Source organism: Tupaia chinensis, unplaced genomic scaffold (assembly GCF_000334495.1).
Source record: "Tupaia chinensis unplaced genomic scaffold, TupChi_1.0 Scaffold000270_2, whole genome shotgun sequence".
In the NCBI taxonomy this organism is placed as follows: domain Eukaryota; kingdom Metazoa; phylum Chordata; class Mammalia; order Scandentia; family Tupaiidae; genus Tupaia; species Tupaia belangeri.
The window spans coordinates 288,550-302,032 of record NW_006159751.1 but is presented as its reverse complement, the minus strand read 5'-3'; the positions used below and the strand labels follow the sequence as shown (position 1 = coordinate 302,032).

The following is a 13,483-nucleotide window of genomic DNA, read 5'->3' as shown; positions in this document are numbered from 1 at the left end:
ATGGCGGGTGCAGAGGCGGTGGGTGTAGAGGGGCGGGGGTGTGCTGGGTGCAGAGGAGTAGGGGGTGTGTTGGGTGCAGAGGAGCAGTGGGGTGCAGTGGGTACAGAGGAGCAGAGGTGCAGTGGGTGAAGAGGAGCAGGAAGTGCAGTGAGTGCAGAGGAGCAGGGGGTCGTGTTGGGTGCAGAGGAGCAGGGGGTGCGGTGGGTGCAGAGGAATGCGGGTGCGGTGGGTGCAGAGGAGCTGGGAGGGGGTGCGGCGGGGGGAGGGGGAGGACCGCCTGGGTGCAGAGGAGCTGGGAGGGGGTGCGGCGGGTGCAGAGGATGCTCCACCCTGCTCCATGTTGCCAGTGGCCCAGTTTGATCTGGCAGCCAACCTTCTGACAATAACCCTAGACATCAGACTCAGCCACCCCTCCCACTGCAAGGTGACCCTCAAAGACTCAAAAATCCCTTCGTGCTGGGTGTTCTGTGTTTGTTCACAAGATTGGGATCATTCTAATAGCATTTGAGTATGCACTATCAGGAACTCTGCCCCAGAGGGCACAGAGAGCTTATCCTCGGGGGTGGGGGAGGAACGGGGACAGGCCAAGAACTGTAAAAAGCTTTTAGAAAATTTATGATAGGCGTAGGGAGCAAGAGAGAAAAAAAAAAAAAAGCCATAAGATTGAATTACTGTTTACCTGGTGCTGGACAGAGACAACTCCCCTTTGTCTGAATTCCTTATATCTGGGGTCTGATTTATAAGAGTGGCCAAAACAAAACTCAGGGCCTGCGGACACCCTCCCTTGCCACAAGCTCATAATCCACTCAGATACGAGCACCAACAAGCCAGTTGTATGCATTCACACTGGACAGAGATAGCGCTGCAGTGCTCACTTCCCTGGGGAGCCCAGAGTCAGGTGGGGGCTTAAAGTATAAGAACATATTGATGCCAAAAAAAGTTCTGAATCCATGTATGCTTTCCCATAATGTCTATTTCTCCAGGAACATTTTGAAGACTCATTGTATGTGACCCCACTGTGAAAAGTGCTAGAGGAGATCTAAAGGGATGGATGTCCCCTGCAGCAAGGGGCCGGGTGGTAGGGGGAGCTTGGCTTCTGGGAAACACACACGTGGCCATCCTGGGCTTGAATCCTGGGTTAGCACCACAGTGACGGGACCTTGGCAAGTCCCTTTCCTCCCCTGTGCCTCAGTTCCCTCTGCTGTAGGGTAGAGTTCATGATGCTGAGAGGGTCATGTGAGGACTGAAGGTAAGAGTACCAAGCGCCACCGTGTGCCAGGACTTCTGCAGCTATGAGTCACAAATGACTGCAGTTGCGTGACTTTGAATGAGTCATGTCATTCTCTGGTCTCGTTTCCTCCTCTGTGAAATGTGGGATTCACGAGCCCGTGGTGTGGACTGTCTCAGCTCTCTTCCAGTTCTATAAATCACTGAATTCCTGCAGTGTGCCAAATCCTTCCAGGCCGGGGGGAAAATCAATGTTAGTCATTTTTGCACAGTGCCCCACAAGTACGCTTCAGTCCAAGTGACTCTCCGGCCGGCCAGCTCGCAGGTCTGTGCCCAGGGGTCTTTCTTGTCCCTGCCCATGCCTCTATTTCCTCCATGCTTCATCTGCTAAGCCAGCGTCTGGAGGCTGTCTCTGCCATATTCCCCAGACAGGGCACAGGGCCACTCCTCTCTGGTCTTGCCGCCTCCCTGGGCCACCACCCTGGATAAAGGTCTAGGTCCCTGCACTCAGGACCTACCTGCCTCCCCTGTTCTTCCCTCACCACTTCTTCCTTCTGCATCCTGCTCAGACCCCCGGGTTCTTCCATGGGCTTCCACTTTGGGCAACGGTGCCCTGCAAAGCGTGCAGGTCACTTCTGCTTCTGCCCCACCCACACCTTTCCTGTGGGAAGAGATGGGCAGCACTGGCTTCTCCTTTAATGAGGGAAAGAAAAAGGAGATAATGAAAGGACTTCTTAAAAAGAATAGGTTGGCATCTCAAATTATTACTGAGTCACACTTAGAAAGCTGTAACATTGATCATAAGCTGATTTAGCATCAGAAACCCCACCTTTACTCCTTTAAATATCTTCATTTTACAAACGGCAAACAGAAGACTAGAATGTTAATAAGCTTCCAAGTCAACCAGCTAATAAGAAGCAGAACTGGGGGACCAGCAGTTAGCGTAATGGCTATGTCGTTGGACTCCCACGTAGTCGACCGTGGTTCGCGTCCTGGACCCAGTGACTTAAAACTCACGCCGGGCGCATGTGCGTGCATGCCCAAGATCCCGAGAGGAGAACGGAGGAGAAGGGATTGCGGCATGGCCATCCCCCCTGGGGGGTGATTTCTCACTTTTCTGGCGAGCGCACACGCCCTATAGCGAAAACCTCTCCAAAAAAAAAAGAAGAAGAAGAAGAAGAAGAAGAAGAAGAAGAAGAAGAAGAAGAAGAAGAAGAAGAAGAAGAAGAAGAAGAAGAAGAAGAAGAAGAAGAAGAAGAAGAAGAAGAAGAAGAAGAAGAAGAAGAAGAAGAAGAAGAAGAAGAAGAAGAAGAAGAAGAAGAAGAAGAAGAAGAAGAAGAAGAAGAAGAAGCAGCAGAGCTGGGAGGCCAGCAGGTGGCATCGTGATTAAGGAGCTGGACTCCCACATGGTCGACCACAGTTTAGGTCCAGGTCCAGCAACTTGAAACTCACGCAGGGTGTGTGTGTGTGTGTGTGTGTGTGTGTGTGTGTGTGTGTGCTCAAAATCCCAAGAGGAAAATGGAGGAGAAGGGATTGTGGCATGGCCATTCCCCCTCAGGGATGATTTCCCACTTTCTGTCTCTCTGTCTCTCTCTGACTCTCTAGCACGCGCACATGTCCTATAGCAAAAATCTCTCCAAGAAACAGTGACACTGGGATTAAAACTCGGATCTCTCTGACTCTTTTTTTCTTTTTTGGCGAAGGTACATTTAATATCAAGAGTCAATACCAAAGGCCCAAATACAACAAAGGAGCATGTTCCCCCTTTAACGTCAATGACAAGGCTCTTTAAACATGTGCCTATTGAATGGAATGGGGATTTTATAAAGTCCACTACTGAAAAGATGTAACGCAGTAGGTCTCACCACAGCCAATGGCCTTACACAACCTAGCTGTGAAATGAATGTTTATAATGCGCCAAACACTTTAAACCTGACGTTTGAGCCACCCCCTCATGTTTGTGCAGTCCTCAGTGAGATTATCTACAGTTTTTGCAACAAAAGAGCAAATCATTGATTCAAGGAAGGAACCTTTGATAAAAACCACACTAATTTACGGCTCAATCAAGAACACAAATTAAATGTTTAAATATATGCCCTGCTTGTACTGATTTGATTCTTTCATGACTATTAGTCCTGGACCTGGCAGCTTGAAACTCATACCCAGCACATACATGTCCAAAATCCCAGAAGGAGAATGAAGGAGAAGGGATTGCAACGTGGCCATCCCCCAGGGATTTCTTATTTTCCCTTTCACTGTCTCTCTAGCAATTGCATGTGCTCTATAGCAAAAACCTTTAAAAAAAAAAAAAAGTTCATTCTTAGCAAATAAACCTTTTACAGGCAAAATGTATCTCATCTGAGTAGTGACCCAGAAGTTCAATAACAATCATGAAGTCCACAGTCTTATTGGCAAAACTGGCATACAGAGTCTAAGTCACTATGCTCAAAGTCAAGATTGTTTCTTCAGGGGACCAGTAGTTTGCATAATGGCTATGTCACTGGACTCCCATGTAGTTGACCATGGTTTGAGTCCCGGGCCCAGTGGCTTAAACCCACACCGGGCACGTGTGTGGGCATACCCAAGATCCTGAGAGAAGAATGGAGAAAAAGGGATCAGCCCCCCAGGGGGTGATTTCTCACTTTCTATCTCTCTGTCTCTCTCTGTCTTTGTGGCAAGCACAAGCATCCTATAGCAAAAACCTCTTAAAAAATAATAACAAAAAACAGCATTCCTTCTATATATCTTGCTGGAATTTTACATGTTCAATGCATGATTTTACATCTCGAGGTTTTTATTCCTCCTGATTGTCTGAGCTCATACTGTGCCAAAGACTTAAGACTTCTGTTTCTCCTTGTTTTCTTCAAACAGAAACTCTTCCCAAGTGTCTACGTGTTCTAGAAGGGGGATTTTTCAGAGATGACTACTTCTTTGGGACAGTCTGACAGCATCAGGCCTCTATCAGGCATCAATTTCCAGGCACTCAGTTCATTTCTGGCTTGTTCCAGTTTGTCTTTAGTCTGTTAACCTTTCATTTTTTAGGAAAAACAAGTTGATCGCTGGGTCTGCCATTGTTGATCTCAGTCAGGCAACACTGGGCGGCTGCCCTTGCTTAAGGTGCGGGATTTGAAGAACGCTTGGCGTCTCCCTTTACTTGGTTGGTAGCTGCGTTACAAGATGTTTCCCCTACGTGCAAATTGTTGTTGTTGTTGCTTCAGTTTTCCGCCAGACTCCCTTAAGCCAGTTTCCATCAGAGTTAAGATCTGTGGACTGGCCCTCCAAAGCTTGCTCATGTGCTCCATATTGTTTCCATCTCAGAATGAGCAAATCTCATGCCATAACTTTGAAGTCTGGTTCATCCATTTGACCCCTCTTCTGAAGAGCTTCATATCTGGTCATCTTAAATCCAAGGAACTGCCGCAGTCACTGCCCGCCATCAGGCCCCACCTGGGGAAGAAAGGTGAGGGAGGAGACTGCCCAGGCTCCAAGGTAAAGAAGCAGCTGCTTCCACATGGCACACCCTGGCCCTTCCCTGGACTCCACCACATACCCAGCAGCCACCAGGGCTCAGCAAGCTCTGTGAGGGCGGAAAATGGCCAAAGGGCGGGGTTGGTTTGACTCTTGATGCATGGGTATGGGGTCCACTCTGCACCCAAAATAGCATATTATTAATCGTGAGAACCAGTGGTCGTGAAGCCCATTCCATGTTCCTGAAAGGGAAGGGAGAGAAGGACGGGAGGAAGGAGACAAGGCAACTCCACTGCCATGAGGCAGGCCTCAGGCCGGGTGGGCAGCTCCCAGCAGAGAAGCACAAAGGCAGGTCAGCCAAGACTCGCCAGATGTTTTCCAGCCTCCTTTTCTGCTAAGAGGCTACAGACTAAGCGCAACCACAGGGGCTGAAGCCCAGTCACCTCTCCAGCCTCATTTCTGCAGCTTCTAAATGAAAACAAGGTGCAAAACCACCTCATGCAAATCCTTCAGGCAAGTCCCTGCCTCTACACTTCACAGGGTGCTCCTTCTAGACTGGAAAACTCTCCCACCTACTCTGACTTAGAATTCACGGAAGAGCCTCCTCACATGCTCCCAGCTGCAGCTCCTTCAGCCACTCAGCCGAGTCCCCGCCCCCCACAGGGCCAACTCCTCTGCACCATGTGAAAGACACAAAACCATCACCATTCTGCTTTTCCTGGATTTCTACTTTGTTTCCCTAACTGTGTTCTAGCCTTTTAGAGCAAGAGTCAGAAAACTACAGCCTGTGGACCAAATCTGGCCTTGCACCTATTTTCGTATGGCCTGTGAGCTGAGAACAGTTTGTATATTCTTAAATAGTTGAGAAAAATAGAATATAAATATTTTATATCAAGGTTATTTAAAATTCGTTTTTCTGTGCCCACAAATAAAGCTTTATTGGCACATATCTGTGCTCGCCCGTTTACATATCATCTATGCCTGCCCTAGAACAACAGAGTTAGTTATAAGAGAGACCAGATGGCCCACCAAGCCTCAAATATCCATGATCTGGCCCCTTTGCAGGAAAAAAAAAAAAAAAAAGTTGCTTATCTGGATAGAAGGAACATATCCTATACTTTTTTTTAATTATTGATTTAATTTTATTTATTCATTTTAATTTAATCAGAGAGAGACAGAAAGAGAGGGGGAAAGTGAGAAAACAAGCCACCAGATCCAGGACTCGAATTGTGGTCGGCCATGTGGGAATGTCCAGCACCTTAACCACCATGCCACCCATTGCCTCCATAGCCTCCATATCCTATACTTTTTTATACTTGCACACATGCATGCACACACACACACACAGAGCCCTACACCGAGTCTTGTTCAAGGTGAGGCACCAAAGGAGACAATATTTACCACACACCCAACATCTCTTGGTTCTCTTTAATGCAGGATGCACCTTCTCTCTGCACCGTGTTTTCATCTATGCTTTTTCCTTCCTAAATGTCCTCCTCCTTTTTTCTGCCTAGGGGATCCCTAGGTAGAAAATGTGTTCTTTCCTTACATTTCCCACTGGATCCATTTGGAATGAGCTTAGCTGCAAGTAACAGAGGGCCTGGTTTAAATGGTTTAAATGAATAGCAGTTTACTTTTCTTACAAAACAAAAATCCAGAGGTATTTGACATTGGTTCAGTGTTCCTTACTGCATTTCGTTCAGCCTTTTCCTTGTGGCTGTGCATGGCTGCTATAGCACTAAGCATCACAGCCGATCTCCAGTCAGGAAGAAAAGAAGAGGAAAGATATAGAGCCAGTATACTTCAAGCCTGGTTCACTAGAGCTTCATTTTATAGCTCCCGGCTGCAGAGAGGCTGGGAAGTTGGATGTGGCACTTGACTGACTGTGTAGTGGAGCAGACAGGTTCTGTGGAGCTAACCCACACTGTCTGCCATAGCCACCCACTCCACCCACTCCACCGCCTGCCCAGTTTGCTCCGCAATCTTGGGTGTTCTCAGAGTGCTTCTGTCACTGCGGAGTGATGGCTTGCACATAGGTCTCCCTCTGGGCTGTGAATTCAAGGGCAGGAATTTTGTCTTATTTATCTTTGTAACTCCAAACACTTAGAACAATCACCTGCAACAGGAACTCAATAAATGTTAAATTCATTCTCTTATTCACTTATTATGGAAGAAGTAAGCAAATGAGGCCATGGAACTGTTTCTCCAAGGAGGTCTCCAATGGTCAAGATCAGGCACCCAGATGGCACAGGGGGAGGTTCCAATGACCCATGGCCCACCAGAGCTAATCAGCTTCCCTCTGCCAGTGAGTCACCGTTCTTGAGCCAAGCCTTTGCGATGAGTAAGACACTCTCTCTGCCCTCACAGTGCTCAATCTGGTGCAGACACCTGAGTATAATTCAGTGCATGCCCTTTATTGGCTTATGGACGAGGTGTCATGGGGACAGGGAGCCGCTGCACTGACTATGTTTCCTAGTCTTCCATATTCTTGATGCCCTGGCATTTGAGGCCTTGGACCTGGAGAGGCCGCCCCTTCCAGGACTAACCAATTGCTAGAGAGAGCAAATGACTCCCCTATGAGGGCATCTTTGATAAACAAAGCAACCAGTCTGGAATCCATACCCCACCATCTCCCTCACACTCTCACACACCAAGACAGGATGCTGTGCCTCCTGTTCCTAGAGGTCGCTAAGTGGAAACTCTGCCTTCATGACAGTCACTGCTGTGTCTGTGTGCTTTTTGTTTTTGTTTTTGTCTTTCTTTCTTTCTTTCTATTTTTTTTTTTTGAGAGTTTTTTTTTCTATAGGGTACATGCACTCACTAGAGAGACAGAGAGGCAGGAAGCAAGAAACCACCCCCAGAGGGGATGACCATTCTGCAATCCCTTCTCCTCCATCCTCCTCTCAGGATTTTGGGCACACATGCCCGGTGTGAGTTTTAAGCCTCCAGGTCCAGGACTCAAACCACAGTTGACTATGTGGGAGTCAAGGGACGTAACCATTATGCCATCTGCTGTTCCCCATTTCTCTGTCCATGTTTAGTCGTACTTGGTTAAAACATAACCCAGGCATAAACTGGGTAACGGCTGGATAAAGGGCTGTAGCAACGCTACTCCTGGGGAGCACCCAGCGCATCCCTGAAAAAGTCTAAGCAGGAAGTCAGACACGGGTGCTCCAGTGAGGGAGGTAACCACTGAGACGATGACCCCCGCGGGACCCTCCCCCTCCCAGCTTGGCCCTTCCGTGGTGCTCCCAACCCAGTACTGTTAGTTTCATGATGCTCCCGCCGCCATTTCAGAGTAATGTGGCAGGTGGTGGTGAAGAGAGATTCTGCCGCGTCCTCAGAAACGTATCGCTGTACTCTGTAATGCAGTGAGCGGTGAGCACAGTCCGCTGCCGGACACCATGCTAAGCCCTTCCATGTGCACCGTTTCTCCCCAGCCACGGACCGCCACCGTCCTATGCATGAGGTACTCGCTTCCCATATTAAGGAACTGAAGCACCGATCTGTTCAGAAAGCTTGCCAAAGGCCAGCAGGCGGCCTGGACTCCCACATAGTCAACCATGGTTGGGGTCTCAGATCCGACAGCTTGAAACTCACGCCAGGCATGTGTGCTTGTGTCTCCAAACTCCCAAGAGGAGAATGGAGAAGAGATTGCAGAGTGACCATCCCCCCCAGGGGTGATTTCTTGCTTTCTGTCTCTCAGGCAAACCCTATAGTAAAAATCTCTAAAAAGGACTAGCAGATAGCATAGCGGTTACATAGCTGGCCTCCCACAGGGCCAACCATGGTTTAAGTCCCAGACCTGGTGACTTCAAACTCACACCAGGCCCAAGATCCTGGGATCCCAGAAGGAGAAAGGGGAAGGGATTGTGGCAAGGCAATCCTCTCCAGGGCATTATTTCTCACCTTCCCTTCTACTGTCTCTGTCTCTCTTTCTGGTGAGTGCATGCACCCTAAGGCAAAAAAAAAAAAAAAAAAAACTCTTAAGAAAGAAAAGTTTAATAAATAAATAAACTTTGCCAAGATCATACAGCCAGTAAGTGGCAGACCCACAACTTAGATAGATAGTGTGACTGATGCATATATGCCCCGGGGCTGCCCCATGCCCTAGCGGTTAGGGCAGCTCGATCCCACATGGCTGACCATGGTTCGAATCCCTGCCCAGCAGCTTGAAAAACATTCTGGGCATGTGTGTCCTAAATCCTAACCAGGTGGAGAAATGAAGAAGGAATTGTGGCATGACCACACTCCATGGGAGGTGGGAAGTGGGGTTCTCCCTGTCTCTCTGTCTCTATCACTCTCTGGATGACACATGCACTTTCTGGCAACTATCAAACAAAAGAACGTGTGCTCTGACACAGCAGCTTCTAGCTGGTGGAGACACTTGGGTTTGTATCACTACAGTTACCTTCCTGGCCAGCACTTCAGAGATGAGGAGTAACCGTCTGGAAGGAAGGCGAGAAGCACAGGACGGAGGCCCTTTCCTCTCAGGAGGCAGCCTGCAGGCCAGGGCTCTGCTCTCATGCCTGGGTGCAGGTGTGGAGCCTCTCCAGCACACAGCCTGAGGCAGGGCTCCCAGCAGCCTGGGCTCCTCAGCTTCTGTCCGCTGCCCTGTCCCACCCTTTCCCACATGTCCAGAAGGAATCCCAAACTGTTTCTCTAACTGTTGAAAAGGGCATTATTAGGACAACTGGCTAAATAGGTTCTCTAGGTTATATAATAATATCGTATCAATCTTAATGTCTTGACTTGGATAATTATATGTGTGTGTGTGCGTATACGGGTGTGTACGGGGACATAACCAATCACCGCGTACATGGGGTGCTGTCTCGGTGCAAGCACAGATACTTAGGATAGTTAGGTGAAGGTATATGGAAATTCTCTGTACGATTTTTATAAATCTGAAATTATTTCCAAATATAAAGCTCATAAAGATCGAGATACTCCAAATTCCTCTCCAAATATAAACCCTCTTTATAAATTTGACACTCACTGCCTGGTATGTCCAGAAGGAAGAGGATGGAAACCAAACAGGAAACCAAAGTGGTTATCAGACAACCCAGGCCCTGCTCCAGGGGAAAAGCAGGAAGCCTTAGCGGGGGCTGTAGGGAGCGGGACTGGAAGACAAGTCCTGAAGCCCATTGCGCGGCTTTGCAGTACAGCCATGAGAGGAGGAAAAGTGGAGAGGGAGAGCGGAAGGGCAGAGTGGGATGCTGCCCTGGTAGAAACAAGCCCTCCAGCTGTGCCCGCGCCTCCGCCTGGTGGTGGACGAGGCAGTGCTGAAGCAGGGTGTTGAAGGTGATGGGAACAGGAGGCCCCTCCAAACACGAGCCATTGTATATGCATCACGCATCTTGAGATTATGGATGATTTACTTTATAAATAGTTGTAAATAATTCTTTTTTTTTTTTTTTCAGGGAGAGAGGAGAAATTCCCCTCATTTATTTGCTGGGTACAAAATTAAATGACAGCATGACCAGCAGTTAGCGTAATGGCTATGTCGCTGGACTCCCACATAGTCGACTGCGGTTCGAGTCCCAGGCCCAGTGGCTTAAACTCACGCCGGGCCTGTTTGTGTGCATGCCCAAGATCCCGAGAGGAGAATGGAGGAGAAGGGATTGCGGCATGGCCATCCCCACTGGGGGGGGATTTCTCGCTTTCTGTCTCTCTGTCTCTCTCTCTTTCTGGCAAGTGCATGCACCCTATAGAAAAAACCTCTCCAAAAAAAAAATTAAATGACATCAGTAATTCTCAGAAGTCCTAAGTATATTATCTCCAGACAGAAAGATGCGCACACACACACACACACACACACTCACACACACACACACACTCACACACACACTCACACACCACACACACACTCACACACACACACACACACACGCACACTCACAGACACTTAATCCAAAGAGCCTCTGTATTTAGTATTTGGAATAGTGTTCAGGCTAGGAGCTGACCTCGTCAGGGGCAAATGCTACTAGTCTATATCCTAAGAAATTGATGATTGTTTTTGACCCATAAAAAGCATTTCTTATAGTTCAACTAATACATCATCATATTCTCTTTTTTAATTATTTTATTCAACTTTACTTATTTATTTATTTTAATTTGACCAGAGAGGGACAGAGCGAGAAATAGAGAGAGGGAGAGTGAGAAAGCAAGCCACCATGTCCAGGACTTGAACTGTGGTTGGCCATATTGGAGTCCAGCGCCATTAACCACCATGCCCCCTACCGACCCCAATACATCATCATATTCTAAATGGATGGCTGAGTTTTTAAAAGTTACTGTCTTGATAAAAATTACATTTTGAATTAGACTAAAATTGTTATTTGAAAGTATAATAGAACAAGTATGTAAAACAGGGACCAGCAGTTAGCTTAATGGCTATGTCGCTGGATCCCATGTAGTTGACCACGGTTCGAGTCCCCAGACCTGGTGGCTTAAACTCATGCCAGGCGTGTGTGTGCGTGCCCAAGATCCCAAGAGGAGGATAGAGGAAAAGGGATTGTGGCGTGGCCATTCCCCCAGGGGGTGATTTCTTGCTTTCTATCTCTCTCTGTCTCTCTCTGTCTTTCTGGCAAGCGCATGCACCCTATAGCAAAAATCTCTCTCTTAAAAAAAAGAAAAAAGCATGTAAAACAGAAGTGTGTCACATAATATTTTTTTTTTTTGAGAGGTTTTTCCTACAGGGCGCGTGCACTCGCCAGAAAGAGAGAGAGATAGAAAGCAAGAAATCACTCCCCAGGGGGGATGGCCAGGCTTCACTCCCTTCTCCTCCATTCTTCTCTTGGGATCTTGGGCACGCACACACACGTGCCGGTGTGAGTTTAAGCTGTGTCCGAGACTCGAACCACAGTCGACCACATGGGAGTCCAGCAACATAGCCATTACACTAACTGCTGGTCCCTTACAGAACTTTTTAAAAAATTAAGTAAATGCTTTAAATCAAAATCATAATACTATTAACTGACAATGACCAGGTAGCATGCAAATAATAAGGCTGGAGAAGCAGGTTTGCTCTTGATATATTTACATATAACATGACATTTGATTCCAAAGTGTCTGTATGAGTTGGCTTGGCATGATTAACAATTTAAAGTGAAATATAGATATAAGGGCAACTTACATATGGGTATTTACTTACATGAGTCTATTCAAGATCGATGGTTGTATTTAAAATAAAAAAAGGCGAGGTCAAAATATCTTTAGAAAGCTACCCGATACCTCTGTACACGTGAAGGCCAAGGGCTGAAATTCAGTCCTAATGAATACCACTAAGCAAGGCATGTTTAACATCCTTCACACATCTGTTTCAAAAACAGCATGTTTCTGAAAACTTACATTTTTTTTTTCTTTTTTAACAAATAGACATCACAGTACCAATAACTATAGAGACCCCATCAGGATGAGCTCCAAAATAAGCTACTAACTTTCACAAGGCATCCCTGAGCCATGTCTTAAGGCATCCATTTTAATCGTGGGGTTTTAAGATCTTTTTTGGTTTAATTGCTTTTATGTCTCCATTTTCATCCTCTTCATAAGTAGCCTGATCTTTCTTCTTGGCACACTTTTTTCCAATTGTCCCCACCAAGGTCTTCTAATCTTCTAGCCATTTCTTTGTCTGATACATCAAGCGCTGTAGTTTCATCTTCAATGTCTTCTTTGTTCTTGGCATTCACCTGCAGCATTACGTTCTCAACCTCGGGATTAAATCTTGACCATCTTCATAGAGATTTTCACACAAGAAACTCTGCTCTTCTATTATGAAACTCTCATTCTCCTTAGCTCTGGAAAATCCAAAAAACAGTGTTTTTCACTAATGATTTTCTTTTCTTCCTCTTCTAGATGTTTCTTGCTTTCTGAGTCCAGTTCCCTTTGTATGAACTTCATGAGCAGCAGGTTCTTGGACAACTTGGTCTTGCATTTGGCCGCTATATTGCTCCCAGACCAGCCAATTTTAAAGAATTCTTAATAGTCGGTGGGGAGGACTTGGTTAAAAATATAAAGTTTAAAAAATTTGTGATTTTATTTTTTTGTGATATTGGATTTGGCAATGATTTCTTAGATATAGTACTAAAAGCACAGGCTACAAAGGAAAAAAATAGATCATTGGACTACATCAAAATTAAAATTTTTATGCATCAAAGGACACTATCAATAGAGTAAAACAGCAGCCTCCAGAATAAAAGAAAGAATGTGTGAATCACATATCTGATAAGGTGCTAATATCCAAAATATTAGGCCAGCCAGTGGTGTGGTGGTTAAGGTGACTGAACCCCATAGGGCCAACTGTGTAGTTCGAGTCCTGGAGCCAGTGGCTTGAAAAACACTCCTGGCATGTGTACATGTGTACCAAAAATTGTGAAAGACGGGAGAGACGGAGGAAAAGAAGTTGTGGCATAACCATCCCTCATGGGGAGTGCTTTCTCATTTTCCCTTTCTTGTCTCTCTCCACCAGCAAGGACATACACCCTCGAACAAAGAAATGTGTCCATGCGTATATCCAAAATATGTAAAGAGCTTCTACAACTGAACAACAAAAGGCAACCCGATTGAAAAATGGGCAAAGAAATTAAATAGACATTTTTCCATCAAAGATACACAAATGACCAATCAACATATGAAAAGCTACTCAACACAATTAGATACAGATATTAACTCACACCTACTAAGTTAGTTGCTATTTTAAAAGTAATGACAAGGACTGGCAAAGATACTGAGAAATTAGAACCTTTGTATATTGCTGGTAGGAACATTAAATGGTACAACCACTAGTTCA

The 13,483-nt window shown here is 46.3% G+C and overlaps 2 pseudogenes; both read right to left on the bottom strand.

The window, feature by feature from the left end:
* Positions 1 to 4,124: 4,124 nt before the first annotated feature.
* LOC102496094 (pre-mRNA-splicing regulator WTAP-like) lies at positions 4,125 to 4,626 on the bottom strand (annotated as a pseudogene).
* Positions 4,627 to 12,175: 7,549 nt separating this feature from the next.
* Positions 12,176 to 13,483, bottom strand: part of LOC102471825 (M-phase phosphoprotein 6 pseudogene) — a 2,603-nt pseudogene continuing 1,295 nt past the window's right edge.